Here is a 23,512-nt window from a genome sequence, read left to right as displayed (position 1 = left end):
GTCGAGTTAATGCCACGTCGTGTTGTGGCACTTCTCCATGCTCGCTGTGGCCCAACACAGTATGATGTAGGTGTAACAGTTTCTTTGGCTCTTCAGAGAATATCGTTTATTGAAATCGCATGAAGCGATTTAAAGTTGTTAATTCAGCGGTTAATTGTGTAAATGTTTATTATATTAACTTCTGTGGTTTTAAAAATATCGAAATACAGTTGTGCTATTGGATGCGCTTCATTTATCTGAGATGGCTGGTGCATTCAGATTTGTTTTAGTTCTTGATGTGAACTACTGTCTAATTTCAAAGAGCTGTAATTTAGCCATCTTTAAGATTGCCTGGAGCATCTCCTGCACGGAAACAATACGAGTAACAGCCGTCCAAATCCCCAGGTTGGGGATTTTTCCAATTTCCGGCCAAGCCTGTTTGCCCACAACTGCGGTCCCCACCAGTGGTCACTGCCTCTGGACTCGATGAGGCGCCTTGACGGCTCTGTGGCTGTGCACCAACGCTTTGCTGTACAAGCCACTTCATGTCTTACCAATACTGGGTGGCCTATTAGCTAGCCTAAATACGGGTAACGTTACAACTTCCAAATAAAATATGCCAATAGTCGTTAATCTTCATTGTTCCCTTGTGAAGCAGATCAGGTGTTGAAGTGTGGACGTATAGACGCAAAACTGTTAGTCTCTGTCGACAATCGTAGTATCGTAGTCCACTTAGAGATGCAGTTACGACCTTGTGGAAAACGTTAGGTAGTAATTTACATGACGGCGCACAGAAGAAGCAACAAACGCTCTGAAGTGGGTACAGGTTAAGTTTTTGCACTTATACCCCTAACAGCGTGTTTGTATTACCTCTGAAGAGAAGCGAGTTTTAGTATCTATTTTCAAAATCTTCATGTTTGTATACGGTTACCTCATCACTGTTTTCCCACAGCTAATTTTCGCAGCTACTTTGTACCAAATTCATAATTATGAAATCTTTATTCACGTTGTAAAAACTGATACCGTCATACTTAAGTCAGTTTATTGTCCATTGTGATATTGTTGAAGCACATGGATCACAGTACCTCGGTTTCATTTCATTGTAGCTGCTAAATTTTGCTCCACTCATAGTTATGAAGATATAGCGTATTAAATTGTAACAAGCTCTTCTGGAACACGGATATGTGTTTGTACCATCGCTCTTGCTCCGACTATAACACCACTGTCAAACCACTTAAATCTTGATGTCTTGCCATTGTAGCAGCAGTAACCGATGTAACAACTACTCAGATACTTGTTTTCTTATACCATATATGGGTGCCGACCTCAGCGCCGTATTCTGTCTGTTTAAATAAGTCTGTATTTCAACACGTATGCCTATACCAGTTTCTCTGGTGCTTCAGTGAATAAACATCACAGATACATTAACTGTAATGATACTGTAATTGTTCTAATGGTTTTGGTTTCAGTATGTCTTCAGCCTGTCCAGCCCCCTTTGAATGTGGTTCAACATACATATTACAAACACAGTTTGTATGTGAACAGAATCGGTTATTATACTTGCGGACCTCAAGCTGTCATTTAGATGCACTGTAGTACTCGAATTATTGTCAACTAGCTTACATTAATTTGATTCATAAGACACGTAGCTTGTTTGACGCTATGGAAGTGACGTCAGATGCCTCTATAACAGATGAAGCAGCCTGAACTAAGGGTGAGTAGTTAGAGGGAGTCTTTGCAGGATAGCAACGGGCATAATAAGCAAACACTTTGGTAACATTTGTTGTCGTCTTCAGTCCGAAAACTGGTTTGAAGCTGCTCTGCACGCGACCCTATCCTCTGAAAACCTCTTCATTTACGAGTAACTACTGCAAAACACATCCATTTGAACCCGTTGGCTGTGTCTATCCCTTGGCCTCTCTTTACAATTTTTACCCCCCCCCCCTTCCCCCACCCACCACTTACGAAATTGACGATCCACTGATGCATAACAGAAGTGCATATGTTCCAAGATTGTGCTGTATTGTTTAGCCTTCTGTATGTGGCACTCTGGCATAGGGATATATTCAGTTCATCTCATTACTATTTTTTGTGCTGCACTATAATACTCAAACATAGCTCAAAGCTATTGTCTATTATTTACGAAGTATACGTCAAACATACACTGAGGTGCGAAACATACCCGTTATATCCTTTATTGGGTTTTGTGTGATTTACCGAAGCCGCCAAAGAGTTAATTATTATGAATATATGACCGTGCGCTCAATGGATGAAAGGCCATTGGTTTTTCTGCTGTGGTTGCGCGGGTATTTCAACAGAGTGCAGCTGTTCTGAGACGGAATAGTTAATGACTGAAAGTTTTTCTATTATTAAAGACGACAAAGGTTGTGCTATACAAATTGATATGTATTTTCTATTAACACACAAATTCTGAGGCAGTTTCTGCCTTCGCCTTACACGTTTAATTACAGTTATATCTTTATTGGTTGCTTATTTTAAGTACTTCGCCACGCAATGATGATGGTTAACATTCACAACAATCCTCACTGCAATCCATGGTTGTTGCTGGCCGACGCGGTTGACACGAAACACGTAATTCAGCACTTGTCACTTTCCGTTTCATATCACTCGCGAATCGGTACTGATGATGGTCAATCCCACGACGATAAGGGGACGCACTCATTTGTCGCACTCCGGTGAATTTACAATTTACTCCTGACTCGGCACATCTGCCATTTACACCATATTCAGCTCGACTGCCTTTTTTTATTTTTTTTTTTTGCGAGTCTTCCTAGTACTGCTTTCACTCGGCACTAATCTCACTACCTCCAGCAGCGCTCGACAATGGACTCCTGTCTGCTATCGACCTGGGTGTTGGATACTAATATCTATGTTCGTGGAATCACAGATCCCTTTCAGGTGAAAAAGTCGTAGGCTAGCGAAATGCTCATAAACAGATGGCGGTAGTATCGCGTACACCAGGTATAAAAGGTTAGTTCATTGGCGGAGCTGTCATTGGTACTCAAGAGATTCATGTGAAAAGTATTCCGGCGTGATTACGGCCTCACAACGGGAACTGACAGACTTTGAACGCTGAATGGTAGTAACCAGCTAGACGCATGGGACATTACACTTCGGAAATCGTTAGGGAATTCGGTATTTCGAGATCCACTGTCAAGAGAATACCGTGAATACAAAATTCGAGGTTAAATGATAATAAATTGAAATCCTCAGCTGCCGACAGGCGTTGATATATCTCGATGGGGACAGCTGAAAATTGGTGCCCCGACCGGGACTCGAACCCAGGATCTCCTGCTTACATGGCAGACGCTGTATCCATCTGAGCCACCCAGGACACAGATGAATAACGCGACTGCAGGGTCTTATCCCTTGCACGCTTCCCGTGAGACCCACATTCCCAACTGTCCACAATTCAACATATGTAATGTACCTAATAGATATTTGCCCATCCACTCATTACTCGCGCACAGGAGATCCCGGGTTCGAGTCCTGGTCAGGGAACACATTTTCAGCTGACCCCATCGAGGTATATCAACAACACCGGTCGGCAGTTGAGTGTTTCAATTAATTATCATTTATTCTACAGAAGCTGCACGGTCATCAATGAGAACAGTTACTATCTTCATATATAAAATTCCAGTGCAGTGGCTGACAGCCTTTACTTAAAGATGGAGAACAGTGCCGTTTGCGAGGAGTTGTCGATGATAACAGGGAAACAAACTGCGTGAAATAAGAGAGAAATAAATGCGGGACGTACGATGAACATGTCTGTTAGGACAGTGATGCGCAAGTAGACATTAGTGGACTACGGCAGCAGGCGACCGACTCGAGTGCCTCTGCCAACAGCACGACATCGCCTACAGCGTCTCTCTGGGCTTGTGACCGTATCTGTAGGACCCTAGTGGACTGGAAAACCGAGGCTTGGTCAGGGGAGTCTCGATTTCAGTTGGTAAGAGCTGATGGGAGGGTTCGAGTGTGGCGCAGAACCACGAAGCCATGGATCTAAGTTGTCAAGAAGTCACTGTGCAGTCTTTTGGTGACTCCATAATTGTGTGGGCTGTGTTTACATAGACTCGAATGGGTCCTCCGGTCCAGCTGAAACGATCAGTTACTGGAAATGACTATGTTCAGCTTCTTTATTTGCAGTCATTCATCGACTTCGTGATCCCAAACAACGATGTCATGTCACTGACCACAGTTTCTCCCTATTGGTTTGAAGAACATTCAGGGCAATTCGAGCGAATTTTTTGGCAACACACATCGGCTGACATTAATCCCATCAAATATTTACGGGTGATAACAAAAATGTCAGTTCGTGAGCAAAATCCTAAACCGGCAAAACTTTCGTAGCTGTGGACGGGTATAGAGGCAGCTTGGCTCAGTAATTCTGCAGGGGACTTCCAACGACTTTTTGGGTCCATTTCCTGTCGAGCTGCTGCACTACGTCGACAAAAAAAGAATTTCAACTTTATATTAGACGCCGTGACATGACTTTTTTCACCTCAGAATATGAAAGTACCGTGGAACTACGACACTGGGCAACCAACGTCCACAAGGAAATCCGCTGTTGTGGATTTGTGATTCTGCATTATTTGTGGGTGCTAGTACGCTAATGTTCAGAAAAAAAGCAGAACACCTTGATCGACTAGGAATAGGACGTTCATATTCACAGGATATGTACGGTAGTATGTTCCGTAGAAATCATTAGCATTTCACTCACTTCAGTTCAGCATGTGTCCCGTTGCCTGATAGTTACAGGATCCGCAATGGGACTTGATAACTTGTTCCGTGCGTGATGGCATCAACTCGTATAAGGGGCGAGCGGAGTCCTGTAGTGTATCCGTCCATGTTGCATTGACCTTGTTCCAAGGTTCATCTGTGGTGAAACTTCCTCGCAGATTAAAACTGTGTGCAGGACCAAGAAGCGAACTCGGGATCCTTGCCTTCCGCGGGCAAGTGCGCAAAGTAGGAGACGAGGTATTGGCAGAACTAAAGCTGTGAGGACGGGGGGTGAGTCGTACTTGGGTAGCTCTGTCGGTAGAGCACTTCCCCGCGAAAGGCAAAGGTCCCGAGTTCGAGTCTCGGTCCGACACACAGTTTTAATCTGCCAGGAAGTTTCATATCAGCGCACACTCCGATGCAGAGTGAATATCTCACTCATCTGAGGTGTTTGGGACTGGGTCACAGCGTTTCTCCCATCGTTTTAGCATAGCCCACACATTTTCGATTGGCAACTAGTCTGGCGGTCTGGCTGTCCAACGAATAAGACTAACATTCTGTGACATCAAGAAGGCACGTAGTCTTGCAGCGATATGCACGTGCATAGCCTTGCTGAAAATTGGCATCTAGGGACCCATTCACAATGGTAAGGCTACGGGTAGCAGGATGTCATTCATGTAGGTGACACTGGTCGCAGCGCCCTGGACATGCACCAATTGTGATTTGTAGTGGTACCCAATGTTGTTGCTGTTGTGGTCTTGAGTCCTGAGACTGGTTTGATGCAGCTCTCCATGCTACTCTATCCTGTGCAAGCTTCTTCATCTCCCAGTACTTACAGCAACCTACATCCTTCTGAATCTGCTTAGTGTATTCATCTCTTGGTCTCCCTCTACGATTTTTACCCTCCACGCTGCCCTCCAATGCTAAATTTGTGATCCCTTGATGCCTCAGAACATGTCCTACCAACCGGTCCGTTCTTCTTGTCAAGTTGCGCCACAAACTCCTCTTCTCCCCAATTCCATTCAATACCTCCTCGTTAGTTATATGATCTACCCATCTAATCTTCAGCATTCTTCTGTAGCACCACATTCTCTTCTTGTCCAAACTATTTATCGTCCATGTTTCACTTCCATACATGGCTACACTCCATATAAATACTTTCAGAAACGACTTCCTGACACTTAAATCTATACTCGATGTTAACAAATTCCTCTTCTTCAGAAATGCTTTTCTTACCATTGCCAGTCTACATTTTATATCCTCTCTACTTCGACCATCATCAGTGATTTTGCTCCCCAAATAGCAAAACTCCTTTACTACTTTAAGTGTCTCATTTCCTAATCTAATTCCCTTAGTATCATCCTACTTAATTCGACTACATTCCATGATCCTCGCTTTGCTTTTCTTGATGTTCAGCTTATATCCTCCTTTCAAGACACTGCCCATTCCGTTCAACTGCTCTTCCAAGTCCTTTGCTGTCTGTGACAGAATTACAATGTGATCGGCGAACCTCAAAGTTTTTATTTCTTCTCCATGGATTTTAATACCTACTCCAAATTTTTCTTTTGTTTCCTTTACTGCTTGCTCAATATTACCGAACTATCAGTTTAATAAGTCACAGCTGCAAAATACTAATGTGAATTCTTTAAAGACGAATAACATTGGGGAGAGGCTACAACCCTGTCTCACTCCCTTCCCAACCACTGCGTCCCTGTCATGTCCCCCGACTCTTATAACTCCCATCTGGTTGTTGTACAAATTGGTTTCTGTATTTTACCCCTGCCACCTTTAGAAATGGAACCGAGTATTCCAGTCAACATTGTCAAAAGCTTTCTCTAAGTCTACAAATGCTAGAAACGTACGTTAGCGTTTCCTTGACCTTCCTTCTAAGATAAGGCGTAAGGTCAGTATTGCCTCACGTGTTCCTACATTTCTACGGAATCCAAACTCATCTTCGCCGAGGTCGACTTCTACCAGTTTTTCAATTCGTCTGTAAAGAATTCGCGTTAGTTTTTTGCAGCTGTGACTTATTAAGCTGATAGTTCGATAATTTTCACATCTGCCAACACCTTCTTTCTTTGGGATTGGAATTATTATACTCTTCTTGAAGTCTGAGGGTATTTCGCCTGTCTCATACATCTTGCTCACCAGATGGTAGAGTTTTGTCATGACTGGCTCTCCCAAGGCCGTCAGTAGTTCTAATGGAATGTTGTCTACTCCCGGGGCCTTGTTTCGACTCAGGTCTTTCAGTGCTCTGTCAAACTCTTCACGCAGTATTGTATCTCGCATTTCATCTTCATCTACATCCAATAGCATTCCAAATCATATGACCTCGAGTTGGCGATATTTGTTTTGTGCGAATGCAGTCACTGTGATACCGATGCTCCTGTCTGCGGCGAAACGAAATTCGGGTGTTACTGTCCCCAATGACGTAGCTCCATACACAATTCGGTCTAGGATGTTTCAGCACATTCGTCAAAGGTAAACTGAGAAGTGGACGACGCCCATGTAACCCATGGCAATGTCACACCTGATAGTGTACGATGTATTACATTGTTGCACTAAGCGAGAGCCGAGGAGGGTGCAGATGTGTCCTGCAATACCATTCGGATGTGATGTCGATATTCTCTGGGGGTAGTCTGTGTTGTTCGACCTGACCCAGCTCGTCGAGTTCCATGGCCTTTCGTGAACCATTTTCCTCACATCCGTTGCACTGCCAAAACATTTTGTCCCACTCGAGCAGAAATTTTCCGTATGGATGTCTCAGATTTTCTCATGCCAATAATGTGCCCTCTTCCAAACTCACTAATTTGACGATGCGGTTCTCACATACCGCTGCGAGGCATCCTGCGCGTTTGCTTAGATCACATTGCTCCATTACCTTCGGTTTATGGCGACAACAAGAGCCGCATGCACGTTTTCACGGTAGATGGTGTTGCACCGCAAAACGATGTTGACCTCGAATCCGAGGGCCGTCTTGATTCAGATGCTAATAATATCTGCAGAATATACTAATGTACAGGTCCTGTGAATATGAACGTCGTACGTCTAGTGGTTCAAGGTATTCTGTTTTACCTCAACACGAGCGTACTAATGCCATCTCTAATAAACCCACATAAATCTCAGAGTTTTATCAGAAATGACGTTAAACTCCGGTTATGCCTATCCTCTGTAGCAGAAATGCGTGAGGCTCAAATGATGGTGGATTGTGAAGGTGCCAATGAATGCATCTCTTTTCGCTGGGCTGTCCTATCTCTCTACTGGCAAGCCATCCCCCAGAACAATAGCATGTATATCCGGTGAGTGCGTCAGAGAGCGGAGAAATTCCATTTCGAAGCCTTTCATCAAATTATCACACCGCTGTCAGATATCGCTTCTCTGGCTGCTCTGATCAGATTAGGAAAATTACACTGTGATGAATGGGGACACGAACAGCGCTATTCAATAGCCATTTAACGGAAACGCAAAGGCACGGATTGCATTAATGAGAAGTGAATGTCATTTCTGCGTCTGTTCTAGTGCTAATGAAGTTGTTAAATTATCAGACGGCGAGAGACTGAAACACTACCACTGTCTCATTACCTCACTACCGCACGCCGTAAATGCAGGTAAATGAAATCAGAAACGTTCATACACCGCCCCCTAAATGATCCATAGCGAGGTAGATCATTACCAAGGAGTGCTTTTTTGCCAATATACGGAGGAGAACCCGCCGGCTGAGTAGAACAGAACTGTACATCAGTGGTGTAGTGGAAATCACACTGTGGCGATACCGGATTCGATTATCGTTGACCACCTCCAATGACCCTTCTGGTGGAAACCTCTTACTCGGGGCTCAGTAACTCTTGTCAGAGAAAAGTTGTATTCGATCAGCGAAATGTGTAAAATCGAGTCACCGCAATACAACAAGATCCTAGCAACATTTATTTAATGACTCACTAAGAGAAAATTTATAGGCTACTTACTTTTAAGTACACTTGCTTTGTCTGAGACCATTTATTGTAACATTATTTTCGATGACTTTCATCTTATAGCCTTAAATGTTTGCACAGTTTCCTTACAAAATTCTAGCGGTTACATTGTCAGACAATGAAGACAAACATTTCAGCATCGTTAACTACGAGTATTTGACCATGGTGAATTCGCTAAATACGTTGTTTAACGTCGAAAAAATCCTGGTAGTGAACAATGGGGCGGGAACTGAGTCATTTCATAGGTCAGAAATGCAGATGTTGGCAGAAATGATGGCTAAGGTCCATAAAGTGGCGATTCGTGCTCCTCTATGATGCGACCTTCAAAATATAAAACGTGGCTTACGTTGTCAAACCCACTGGTCTGCTGCTACAAAAGTCAATTTACGTTTACGAACGGTGGTTGCGATGATAAACTGTCGAAATGTTTCAAAGGAGCTTCCACAGCCGAAAAAATATCTAAGTCAGAGAAGGTCTGGGAGGGCTGGTCTATACAGCTACAGTGAAAAGATTTGAGAATATCCTGCAAAATGTGGACTGAAATTGTCATTGTTGAAAGTTGTTCCAGCACTATTTAGAATGGATCATTCCACAGGGTCTAATACAAATTGTGGTCAGATGCCTCCGGAGGGACATTGCTGTTCATTTCAAAGACTCTGGAGAAACTTTGCTGTTCATTTCAAATATACCAGCCGTGTATTCAGACTCTGTCTGTGATAGTAACAGACCCCGTCCCTAAGGTCAGACACGCCGTAAATGGAGTCTGTTTTCAATCCTCCTGAAACGGGTCAGCAAAGTTGTTCGTGTTTTGTGGAATTGCCATTCAGTATGGCCACTTGATTTTTCATTTGCATATACATCTAAATATACATCTATACCTTTCGATCCACCACAAGGACAGTGGAAGAGCCTTCTTTGGTTTCATTGATGCACTCCCTGTTCCACTGGGAAATTGCACACAGGAGGAACATTTTCCACTAATTAACACATCCATGCCAATGAAAAGAGCACAAACACACAATACAAAAAAATTCTAATACTACATTTCAAATTCCCTTTTCACGCACCAACAAACAAATGAATACGAAACTGCATGTATACACAGCAACGCAAACAAAAGGCGACCGTGAACCACACAGCGACAGTTGGCACATTATGACCAGTAAACACACACCGCTAACACACGTTTCTAATAAAACCGTTGCGGAAGTGAAGCGGTTAAATGAAGCTTTTTCACACAAGCCAAAAGTCGGTCACCCTGATGTACGGAGGACAGCAAGGCCCAATTTAACCCCGACGTCTTTTGGTAATAACTCAAAACTTCGTACATAGAACCAAACGGTGATCTAACTCATCGAAACTTGCTCTCTAAAAACTTGTTCCTTACCGAACAGTGAGACAATAATGAAAAATTTGTAATATAGCAACGTCCAGGAAACACTATATAACGCATTTTACAGTATACACGCAACATACATGTATTGCAGGCAAGTAAGCACGCTTCGTAAACAAATAGTAGAGAAACGCGTAGGCCTATGTCAAAACAGCAAACAGCATTCATTTTGCTGGATATATCTCGAGTAATACTATTAACAACTAATTAAAGACGCATTGTATTTATTTGTGCAATCGCAGCAGGAACTACAGACATTAAAAAATACTACGTCAAAGGAGGTTAGAAATTCCATCGCCCTCCTAAACGGTATTGTGTTGGCTGTAGTGGTGTTTCTTCCAGAATGTGTAAATCCTGCACTGAATTATTGGAATTAGTCCTTAAACTATTGTATTAATCAATATATTAATCTCAATTTCCTTCATAAGAGCGTTACAACCTATGAAACTGAGGATAAACAATCTGTCTCAACTTATTAATCAGTTTCAATAGTTTTAGTCTTTATAAATTGTTTGAGAAATTCAGCTATGATGGAATACTAACTCATTTAACCGCAGGACTTGTTAACTGGCTGTTATTTTGTCTCCCTTCGAGGGTTATCTACTGAGAAAGCCACACAAAACCTCACAAATGAAATCCTGCCAGGGCTAAGAAACAAATTGTGTTAGTGTATTTTCTGACCTTTTGATATGTGCCGCAGAATTCTCGCTGGAACCATTAAAGTATGGATGGCATCTCTCTTCCAGTCATGAAGCCTTACCTTCATTACATAAGGTAGACCTAACTGACAAACGGTGTCCCATGGTCATTAAACTAACGTAGAATGAGGGAACATTAGACGGAAGGGGGGTGTTATGATCGGTATCGTGCTTAACCTACGTAAATGAGCTAATGACTTTAAAGGACTGTTAACAAACAGTCATGTTTGTTGATGAAACAAGGATATTAATCCATGATCCAAACTCAGTCTTACTGGAGGGATGTCAGGTAACAGACAAACAGGCGTATAACTGGCCCATAACTTTTCAAGTCTTAATCTCCCAACGCGTCTTATCATGGGATTTCAAACAAACACAAATGACCTGATAGGCCTGGTAAATGGTCACATACTATGTGAAACAACATCCACTATGGATAAAATTCACAGTATGTGTTAATCCCTTGGGGTCCTAGTTTGGTAACAAGTTAAATACAGATAGTTAGAGAACCAACACGTGAGGGTAACGTCTTAGACCGTCTGACAACAAAAAGCCTTGAACTAACCGAATGAGTTAGAGGAAGGTATCAGTGATCGTAAGGCTGTGATAGCGTCTATGGCAACGAGTCTTGCAAAAAATTAAGGTAAGAAGATATTTTTCCTTATCTTGAGTGACGGGATGCAAATTTCAGAGTAGCTGAGCATCAAATACTCAGTGCTGGGGACGAAGATGTGGAGAACAAATGGAAAAAAATTCAAAGGCATAGTCAAGTAAGCCCTAGACAAGTATGAACCGAGTAAGTTTTTAAGTGATGGGAGAGATCCACCATGGTTTAATAGCCGTGTCAGAAAATTGCTACGTAAACAAAGAGAACTTCATTACGGATTCAAGAGAAGTAAAAACCTAACCGACAAACAAAAGCTGAAAGAAGCAGAAATGAGTATAAGTTGAATTGAAAACTTCATCAACCGATCTGAGTAAAAACCCTAAGAGGTTTTTGTCGTATCTAAAATCAGTAAGTAGGTCAATATGGTCTATTTATTCACTAGGGACCACAATGGCACCGAAACAGATGATACCAGAGAAAGGGCGTGATACTGAATTCGGTCTTCCGAAATTTTCTCACAGCGGAAAATCGTGACACCGTACCTCCTTTAAATCGTCGTACGAACGTCGAAATGACAAATAACTACTACAGTTGTTTAGTAGTGGAAAGGGTTCTGGGCCAGATGGATACCTATAAGATTCTACAAGGGTTATTCGGAAGAACTTGCTCCCCCTTCTAGCACTAGTTCATCGTTGATCGCTTGAGCATCGAAGGGTACCTAGCGACTGGACGAAAGAGCACGTCATTCCAGGTTTTCCACCTGTATCGTTAATTTCAGTCTGTTGGAGAAATATGGAACATGTTGTATGCTCAAGATTTATGACGCTTTTGGGGAATGAAAGTCTCCCCTATAAAAATCAACATGTAGATACCGCGGACAGAGATCGTGCGAAAATCAGCTCGCTCTCTTCCTCCATGAGATGCACAGCGTAGTAGATAAGGGCGCTCAGATTGATGCCGTGTTCCTTGACCTCAGGAAGGCATTTAGTGAAAAAAATTCAAGCTTTTCGAGTACTGTAGCAGATTTGGGACTGGATTCAAGACTTCCTTGCAATTAGAACTAAGAACGTCGCTCATAACGGAACAAAATTGACAAACGTAAAGGTAATTTCAAGAGGACCTCATGGAAGTGTGATATGACCGTTACTTACGTTCTAGTAGAAAGCGTCGGATACTGTTTAAGGCTGTTCGCAGATCATGCAGTTGTGTATAAGAAAGTAGCAACGCCAGAAGATAGAAACGATTTGCAGCATGTCCTCCAGAGACCTGATAAAGCGCAGGCTCTGGCAGTCTTCCCTGAACGTAAATAAATGTAACATATTTCGCATACATAGGGCAGGTCTACTACTGTACAGCTGTACTATTGATGACAACCCGCTGGAAAAGTGTCCATCGTAAAATATCTGTGAATAACTCCAGAGCGCCCTTAAGTGGAATGACCACATAAATAGTGGGAAAAACAAATGCCAGACTAGGATTCATAGCGAGAATCTTAAGAAAATGTGACTCATCCACGAAGAAAGTGGTCTATAAGGCGTTTATTCGAACGATTTTTGAGTTCTGTTCATCTATCTTTGATCCCGACCAGGTAGGATTGATTGAAGGGTAGAGAAGATCAAACGAAGAGCGGTGCGTTTCGTCACGGGTCGTTTATCCGGCGCTAGAGCGTTACGGAGATGCTAAACAAACTCCGCTGGCAGACGCTACAAGAGAGCCGTTGTGCATCACGGAGAGATATACTACTGAAATTCCGAGAGAACTCTTTTTCCGGAAGAGTCAGACAACGTATCACTTCCCTCCACAAAAGTCTCGCATAATGACCAACAGGAGAAAATTCGAAAAATTAGAACCAGTACAGAGGCTTACCGACAATCATTCCTTCCCTGCGCTAACCGCGACTGAAACAGGGTCGGAAGGCACAGTTAGTGGTACAAAAGTACCCTCCGCCATTAGGTGGTTTGCGGAGTATGACGTAGGTGTAGAAAACAGTCAGATAAAGTTACCGAGGAACTCGGTTTAGCGCTAATGGCCGTTAGAAGCATCTCTCATTTTGTTGCCTTAAAAACAAGAGGACTGCCTCATTTCACATATTTTTACACCTGGTTGTATTATGGAATTATTTTTACACCTGGTTGTATTATGGAATTATCTAGTGGGGCAGTATATCTAAAGAAAACTAAGCGTTCATTCAGCCGAAACCAACGATAGGAATATTTGTAACGCTACTGTCGATATTACCTATAATTGTCTTATGTAACTTCTTTGTCTGTTTTTATTGAATGGTCTACTGTATAACCGTGCACTTCTATGTAACATCTATGTAAATGTTTTACTAATTATTTAGGCCATATAATTAATCTTTGGGTGTAATTTCAAAAGCATTATATGTGAAAGAATGGAAATGTTAAAACTTTACTTGAAATACTCGTTCATTCATAGGGCATGTATGTTTGTAATTATGTAAAACATTGAGGGAAGACCCTCCGCAACGGAACTGGCTTGGCGGGAATAGAAAATGTGGATATGCCAGTCGAAGTGGAAGACTCCTTTGGGGCAAGAGTCGGTCGGTGACTAGCAGGCAGCGTTCGCATATTCTGAACTGAACAGGGCAAGAAGAGCAGTAACATCACATAATACAGCCTCGGATGTGAAGTAATTTGGCTTATTATTCATGGCATACTTTTATTAGCTTTGTACTACGAAAACCCGACGCTAAGAAGAAAATTTTCTGAGCTTATTACACAGCAAAAGCCACGGATACTTTTACTGTTTTTTTTTTTTTTTTTTTTTTTTTTTTAGGAAACCACAAGAGATCGGCACTGCCATCATCTTCATCTCAAACAATCCGATGGATACTGTATAATTGCATGGACCATTTATGTCATTTCCTTTTCAATAATAAGTTTGTGTCCTTTAAACTTTGTGTTGAGCTCCAGTATTTGCCATTAGTCATTTATGTAGACAGTGTCCTATTCCAAGTGCTACGATATTTCTGACTCTCCTATTTTACTGGGCTGAGACGTCATTTCAGTAAACTTTCACGACAGTTAATAAGCTTCGTGGAGCAGAAAATTTCGTTGTTATTTAGTGAGCACAAGAAGTTCTCCAAGTATTGTTTTAAAATTATAGTTAAAGCCTGATCAAAGAACAATTACTAAGACAAGAATTAAAGTATTCAGTTTAAAGAGCTTTCTCATTGAAATCTCAGTACAGAATTAAAGTCACATGCAAAAACGATGTTGATCCATGATAGTTACTGGCTAGCATACTTGGAGGGCCAGCATGAGCGTTAATTATTGTGCAGGTTCGGAAGTAACAGTGTTCATAATTTCATGTGTGTACAGTTAATTGTGTTTCTCATATGGTGTTTAACTAAAATATTCAGTCTTGACCCGAGTCTACTGACAGATTAGGTTTTGGGCCCCCCTGCTAATTGTTGAGCCAGATTTAAGTTTTGTATTATAATATCAGCATTAATTAGAGTACGTGCCAGTTCTCTTAACATTTGTGTGCTATAAAAGAAACTGGCTACACCTATTCTTAGTACCTGGTGGTTATAACTAACCTTTGTCTATTTGACACGTTATAACACGGAAACTAGTTACCATACTAGTACCAGACTTGGTAGTATTAATATTAAGGACATGAGGAAGAGAAATAATGTGGAATCAATTCAGTTGAAACATTTTCAATATGCTGCTACAGTACATCACACCATTACATGCCAGTACCATTACTGCTACAAAAGGAGCTCAATATGGCGTCCATCAGTGTCCAGAAGGAACTGAAGCGCACAGCACAACGAAGCATGTCTGTAGGTATGCTGGCTTTCTCTCTTGATATGCTACGCTTCATTTCAGCTCATGCGTGAGTGTTCCCCTAGCAGACCCTGTCCTTCAAACGACTCGGAGCACTATGGGATTAAACATCTGAGGTCATCAGTCCCCTATAACTTAGAACTACTTAAACCTGGCTAACCTAAGGACATCACACACATCCAGGCCCGAGGTTGGATTCGAACCTGCGACCGTAGCGGTCGCGCGGTTCCACACTGAAGCGCCTAGAACCACTCGGCCACCCTGGCCTTACCCTGTCCTTCTGCTAGCCCCACAACCAGATATCACAAGGAGCGAGATCAGATGATCGTCCAGGCATTGGGAAACGATCGGCTGATAATTCGATCGTTTCCAAATTGTTTTGGTGAAGCAGGTGAATTTCACGAGCGACGTGCCGTCGGGTCCCATTCTGCGCGAAAACTGTTGAGACCAATGTGTCTCTCTCCTGTGTGGCAGGTATGACATGCTGCGGAAGCATATTGCAGTAACGCTGGATAGTCACACTGCACGTCTTTGGTTTTTGAGCGCCAACCTGCTCAAATAAGAATGGGCCAATGATGATCGTATCCGTGAAGCCACACGTTCATCTTACAGAGGAACTTCATGCACAGTGACTGGAGGTGAAGATCCCCATTCTCGGCTATTTTGCGTTTTCACCTCACCCGTCACAGAAAAATGAACTCTGTCTGTCCATAGGGTCGTCAAGGACAGGCCGTCGTCAGCTTCAATTCTTGCGAGAAAGTTAAGGGCGCAGCCAACACGTCGTTGTGCGTCCTGTGATGCAAGTATCTGTACGACACGGATCTTGTAGAGGTACCATTTGAGAATGGTTCGCAGCACTTTACGTACAGTGGATCATCGGATGATCAATTGTCGTGACACAGCACGCGCATTGCGTGACGATCGGGAATTGCGTGCAGCGTTTTCTGCCATAGCAACACCGTTTTCATCAACCACTTGTGTTGCAACCCGTCGTCAGCCTCTTCCCGGAGCGACGCCCAGTTCTCCAGTTTATTCGAACTCCTTCATCATGCTCCACACAGCAGGTGGAGAAAGAGGACCCTTCAGTAATCTTTCAGCCGCAGATATTCTCGAAGTGCAGTTGCAGCATTACTGTTGTTTTGATACAGACATTCACAAATAAATAATGCCTTGATCCTTTTCTCCAAGCTCCTGTTGACACATCAATACGTCCACTGCGACTGGTCAGGAATGTGAGACTATGGATCTCGATGACTGATCACGGCACGTGGTGCCCTTAGTTGGAACCGGATGGGACGCTGTAGCGCATGGAAATCATGCAACTCATATTCTGGACATTAATACTACCAGTTTTGGTACTCGTACGGTAATTAGTTTCCGTGTTATAACGTGTTGAATACGTAAAGTTTAATTATAATCACACCGTATACTAAATCCAGGCACCAAATATTTCATTTAAGCTACATAGTCTAAGGAAATGAATGTGCCTTGAGAATACAAATATAACAGGAACAGAGAACGTAATTACCTGAAAAATATTTCAATGATAGTAATTTCCAATAATTAAACGGACAAACAACTCTTTTCCAGGTTAGTAGTGCTCCATTATTAGTAATCATTTACCTATAACGACCATTAGCTTCTCGCTTTAAAGTACAGAAAGTAAGTGTTACTGAGAGCCGTTTGTTGCCTAAACGTATTAATAATCCTCCTGTGTAATTCATGTCAAACCACTGGTACATTATTTGCTAAATGGAGCTACGGCTTTGTATCTCACCAGCAAACCAGAATTTCAGTATCAGATTAAGTCCGTCTTAGTACTTATCTTGCTTGTCAACGGTGCTAGTACTTGGCACAATTTTGCCTTCTTAGGCTGGCGACCGATTCCTTGTACGTAATTGCGGTTTACATAACTACTAATAGAACCTTTTTTCGATTACCGTTTGAATTACGACTGTTTCCTGTTTCCTTTCGATAGGAATGTTTCGAGAAAAGAAAACAGTTCAACACCTTTCCATCAAGCACGATAGGTCTAATGCTAGCTTAGCAGTATCTAGTAGTGTTATATTTGGCTATTCCCGTGACAGGACTAACAGTTCTGTTAGAGGAAAGATTGTTATACGTTGTATAAAGCAGAAACCTTCGAGAAGCCGATTAAATTATCTGCGAGAACACTTTTTTTTTCCTGCAGGTATGGTAAGAATATTATTATATTGATTTCTGGGAATTTTTTTTTAGGCATAATTTTATTCTGAGAATTCTCATAATTCATGATGACTTTTCTGCAATGTGTATCATGTTTCTCTATGCTTTTCCTCTTACGACAATGCGCCCAAAAATTCTCACTGGTCGTGCATGGCGGACGCGAAATTGATATGATTTGCTTCATGTCTCCTCTTTGTCCTATTGATACTTTCCGAAAATCCGAATAACGTACTTTTACCGTGCTACGAAGAAGTGTAGAAAGTTAAGAAGATCTCAGTTCCTTAAACCGCTAGTAGCAGAAACACAGAAAACATGCAAATGACACACCCAGTTGCTATGAAGTGAACGAGCGGTAACAAAGGTTTGATTACCACCTCTGGAAAGTAAATCACGTTATGTACATTTTTGTTTGTTTACAAATAGATGTCAGTGGTCATAGTACACGTAGAAGTCCCCGGTTCACACTGCCATACCACACTGTTATACATTCTAAAGCAACATGATGCGGACCACTTGGTTAGCAGTATGATAAGGAACTGCCAAGGAACCACTTGAAGTGCGAGGTCTCAAATTCATTCTTTAGTACAGCTCGTTTGAAACTGTTGTGTTAACAATTATGACAGGAAAAATATTAGCTACTAATGAAGGAGAGCGACAGAAAATGAGTGTCCACGAGGTGCAGAGAACAACCTTCTATGGGATGTATGTATTGCATTTCATTAAATGGACAACGTTGACATTCAAGAAATGTTCAAAGCAACTTGCAGCATGAACACCGAATGAAGAATGGCGGGATTCGCATCATCAAGACTGAAGGCGAACTCCTTGGGAGTTACAAACCGGGCAGGAGGTTCAGCTAGGTATCCACTCTTAAAAAATGTAAATAGAATCACATAGGTGTGTCGGAATAATGAGGACTGATGGAATGTGATGGCATGCAACCGAAAGCCAAATAGGCTGTCGTGGAACTTATCGTGAAACTGTTTAAGGCGTAGCTGCTGATACTGCGATAATACCTTTTATAAGCGTATTAAAAACAAACGTCTACAGCCCGATTTTGTCTGGCGGTTTCAGGTGGTATGCACTGCAATGCCACATACCTTTCAGGGAAGAGACACTGTGCTCTAAAGGAGTATGATTTTTGTACGCAGATCAGCAGTCAAGCAAAACAAGTTATTTTGACCAGCTGTTGGACAAAAGCGGTGCTTACCCCCACTTTACCACTCTTTCTTCCAGTGTTTAAATATTCCCTGCTGCCCTTGCTAGATCACGCACACGAAAAAGAATAGTAGAGCACCTCCAACTTCTTGCAGCACAATAAATAACTTTTCAGACAAATTACCTTCCATATTAACAGTGAGCATATTTTGTACGAATACGTTAATGTATTGGTGTTAGTTGATCCAAACACAGCTCTCTTGGTACCTCTAATTTCCAGTTTTCCTTTCATATGTACTTCCTCCTCTAATCTTGACTGGTGGTAGTTGAAAATAAATTCCTTACTGAACGGCGGGATAAGTTGGATGTGCCACGTTAGATTGACGCTTTGTTTGAAATTCCGTTATCTTACGTTTTCCAATTCTGTAGCAGTGATGGGCGTTATATAACCATCCATTCTTCCCTCCAAATCACTGTAATCAACGGCGCGCGCAATTTGACGTCCATATCGTAGTAAGTCACTGCCACGCATCCCTGAAACGCGCAAACTCCAGTTACTGTAACAAATGCTCCTTATCCTCCCTTGAATATTCCTGGTTCTTCTTATGCACTACACGGTCATACTGTGCGGACCTACTCAAAATCTGTTCATAACTGCTTTTTTTATAATCTGCGGATGATCTTCCACGTACGTAATTATCCACTTCTAGGACAACGATCTATCCATCTAATCTTCAGCATTCTTCTGTAGTACCACATTTCGAAAGCTTCTATTCTCTGCTTGTCCAGACTATTTATCGTCCATGTTTCACTTCCATACATGGCTACATTCCATACAAATACTCTCAGAAATTACTTCCTGACACTTGAGTCTATACTCGATGTTAACAAATTTCTCTTCTTCAGAAACGCTTTCCTTGCCATTGCCAGTCTACAATTTATATCGTCTCTGCTTCGACCATCATCAGTTATTTTGCTCCTCAAATAGCAAAACTCCTTTACTACTTTAAGTGTCTCATTTCCTAATCTAATTCCCTCAGCATCACCCGACTTAATTCGACTACATTCCGTTATCCTCGTTTTGCTTTTGTTGATGTTCATCTTATATCCTCCCTTCAGGACATTGTCCATTCCGTTCAACTGCTCCTCCAAGTCCTCTGACAGAATCGCAATGTCATCGGCGAACCTTAAAGTTTTTATTTCATATCCACGGATTATAATACCTACTCCAAATTTTTCTTTTGTTTCCTTTACTGCTTGCTCAATACACAGACTGAATAACATCGGGGAGGGGTACAACCCCGTCTCACTCCCTTCCCAACCACTGCTTCCCTTTCATGCTCCTCGACACTTATAACTGCTATCTGGTTTCTGTACAAATTGTAAATGGCCTGCAACCTTCAGAATTTGGAAGAGAGTATTCCAGTCAACATTGTCAAAAGCTTTCTCTAAGTCTACAGTATTGAAGACAGGTATTGAATAGGATTGGGGAGAAGAGGAGATTGTGGCGCAACTTGACTAGAAGAAGGGATCGGTTGGTTGGACATGTTCTGTGGCATGAAGGGATCACCAATTTAGTATTGGAGGGCAGCTTGGAGTGTAAAAATTGTAGAGGGAGACCAAGAGATGAATACACTAAGCAGATTCAGAAGGATGTAAGCTGCAGTAGGTACTGGGAGATGAAGAAGCTTGCACAGGATAGAGTAGAATGGAGATCTGCATCAAACCGGTCTCACAACTGAAGACCACAACAACAACAACAACAACAGAGAACGATCGATCATCCATTACTACGAGGGCTGTTCAATAAAGAATGATCATAATTGTTTTTGAGAACATACCTGTACTCATCCTCATAATTTTGATGGCCCCTCGCCGACCGCTGTGGCCGAGCGGTTCTAGGCGCCTCAGTCACGAAACACACTGCTGCTACGGTCGCAGGTTCGAATCCTGCCTCGGACATGGATGTTTGTGATGTCTTAGGTCAATTAGGTTTACGTAGTTCTAAGTCTAGGGGACTGATGACCTCAGATGTTAAGTCCCACAGTGCTTAGAGCCATTTGAACCATTTGAGGGTCCTTCTCAAAGTAGTCTTCAATTAATGCGGGGCACGTGTCCCAGCGTTTCTGACAGTCTTCGAATACATGCTGGAAACCATTTTTTGAGTGGTTCTTCAAAATTGCTTTCGGAGCCTTCACGACTACACTCCTGGAAATGGAAAAAAAACACATTGACACCGGTGTGTCAGACCCACCATACTTGCTCCGGATACTGCGAGAGGGCTGTACAAGCAATGATCACACGCACGGCACAGCGGACACACCTGGAACCGCGGTGTTGGCCGTCGAATGGCGCTAGCTGCGCAGCGTTTGTGCACCGCCGCCGTCAGTGTCAGCCAGTTTGCCGTGGCATACGGAGCTCCATCGCAGTCTTTAACACTGGTAGCATGCCGCGACAGCGTGGACGTGAACCGTATGTGCAGTTGACGGACTTTGAGCGAGGGCGTATAGTGGGCATGCGGGAGGCCGAGTGGACGTACCGCCGAATTGCTCAACACGTGGGGCGTGAGGTCTCCACAGTACATCGATGTTGTCGCCAGTGGTCGGCGGAAGGTGCACGTGCCCGTCGACCTGGGACCGGACCGCAGCGACGCACGGATGCACGCCAAGACCGTAGGATCCTACGCAGTGCCGTAGGGGACCGCACCGCCTCTTCCCAGCAAATTAGGGACACTGTTGCTCCTGGGGTATCGGCGAGGACCATTCGCAACCGTCTCCATAAAGCTGGGCTACGATCCCGCACACCGTTAGGCCGTCTTCCGCTCACGCCCCAACATCGTGCAGCCCGCCTCCAGTGGTGTCGCGACAGGCGTGATTGGAGGGACGAATGGAGACGTGTCGTCTTCAGCGATGAGAGTCGCTTCTGCCTTGGTGCCAATGATGGTCGTATGCGTGTTTGGCGCCGTGCAGGTGAGCGCCACAATCAGGACTGCATACGACCGAGGCACACAGGGCCAACACCCGGCATCATGGTGTGGGGAGCGATCTCCTACACTGGCCGTACACCACTGGTGATCGTAGAGGGGACACTGAATAGTGCACGGTACGTCCAAACCGTCATCGAACCCATCGTTCTACCATTCCTAGACCGGCAAGGGAACTTGCTGTTCCAACAGGACAATGCACGTCCGCATGTATCCCGTGCCACCCAACGTGCTCTAGAAGGTGTAAGTCAACTACCCTGGCCAGCAAGATCTCCGGATCTGTCCCCCATTGAGCATGTTTGGGACTGGATGAAGCGTCGTCTCACGCGGTCTGCACGTCCAGCACGAACGCTGGTCCAACTGAGGCGCCAGGTGGAAATGGCATGGCAAGCCGTTCCACAGGACTACATCCAGCATCTCTACGATCGTCTCCATGGGAGAATAGCAGCCTGCATTGCTGCGAAAGGTGGATATACACTGTACTAGTGCCGACATTGTGCATGCTCTGTTGCCTGTGTCTATGTGCCTGTGGTTCTGTCAGTGTGATCATGTGATGTATCTGACCCCAGGAATGTGTCAATAAAGTTTCCCCTTCCTGGGACAATGAATTCACGGTGTTCTCATTTCAATTTCCAGGAGTGTACTTCTGATGATTGATAATGCCTCCCACGAAGGCGTTTCTTCATGATAGGGATTAGAAAAGAGTCACATTGGGCTAAAGTCGGACTATAGGGAGGGTGAGGGATGCACTTCACGTTGATTTTTGCATGATATTCAGCAACACCATTGGCAATATGCGTCCGCGCATTGTCGTGGTGCAGCATATAGCCTTATTCACGGAAATGTGGTATTTTGCCCATAGTATGGACTTGCAATGTTTTCAGAACATACCTGTAGTATTGTCCAGTTACTAATGTGTGTGCGTGTACAACATGCTGATAAACCGTTCTATGAATATCAAAGAAACAGATGACCATAACTTTCCCAGCAGAACCAACCACTTTTGCTTTTTTGGGGGTTGGTGATGAAGGAGATTTTCACCCTGAGCTTTGCTGTTTGCTCTCAGGATCAAAATGATGTAGTCGAGTTTCATCAGTAGTGATTACATTTGAAAGAAACTCCGGATCTTTCTCTAACATCAACTTTAACTGCATGCAGACCTGCACGCGAATGTCCTTTCGTTCGAGTATCAACAGTCTAGGAACCCATCGTGCACAAACACGAGTCTTGTGTAATTTTTCTGTTACCAATCGTGTGGGTGGCACTCAGTGAAATGTTCGGTATTTCAGAAATTGATCGGAAGGTAATTCGTCGACCATCTCTCACAATGACAGCAGCAGTGTTGATGTTTTGTTCCGTATGAGCAGTAACTGGAACAAAATTGGTCAACCTTTCTTTGAAACTGATTGTCTTTCCTCTTTAATCACCACCTTCGAGCTGTGCTGTAGGGAAGAACAGATTCTCCATAGGCCTCCTGTGACACTGTATAGGCATCAGCTGAAGATTTCTTGAGACGAAAGCAGAATTACAAAGCCGCATATTGTTCCCCGCGTGTTAGCTACATTGCAGCGGTAGGCGATACGGAACCTGGCCGGGCTCTCACAGGCGGGAACCAGGAGTCACAACAATGAAACTACTATGGCGTGTTTGCTACGCATTAAGTTAACCTTCATGCGCTCGCGCTGGAAATAGTCACGCGAGCGCTCGCGTGGGCGGTCGGCCGACCGCCCGAGAGTTTCCATCAATCTCTTTAGGTTTTCCATTTTTAAAGGTCATATTTCCATAAAATATCGACATAGGATATCTCACACAATATTGCAAACACATTTGTAATCAAAATTATTTATTTTACAATAAAATATACAATGGAATACAAAAAGGAAGCCAAATACCCAAATAAAATAGAAGAACATTTATTTAACTGCATTGTTTTGGGACTATATAATGTAATACGTAAGAC

This window comes from Schistocerca serialis, chromosome 2 (genome assembly GCF_023864345.2).
Source record: "Schistocerca serialis cubense isolate TAMUIC-IGC-003099 chromosome 2, iqSchSeri2.2, whole genome shotgun sequence".
NCBI lineage: Eukaryota > Metazoa > Arthropoda > Insecta > Orthoptera > Acrididae > Schistocerca > Schistocerca serialis.
The sequence above is the reverse complement of the archived record's forward strand: the minus strand, read 5'-3'. Positions refer to the sequence as shown.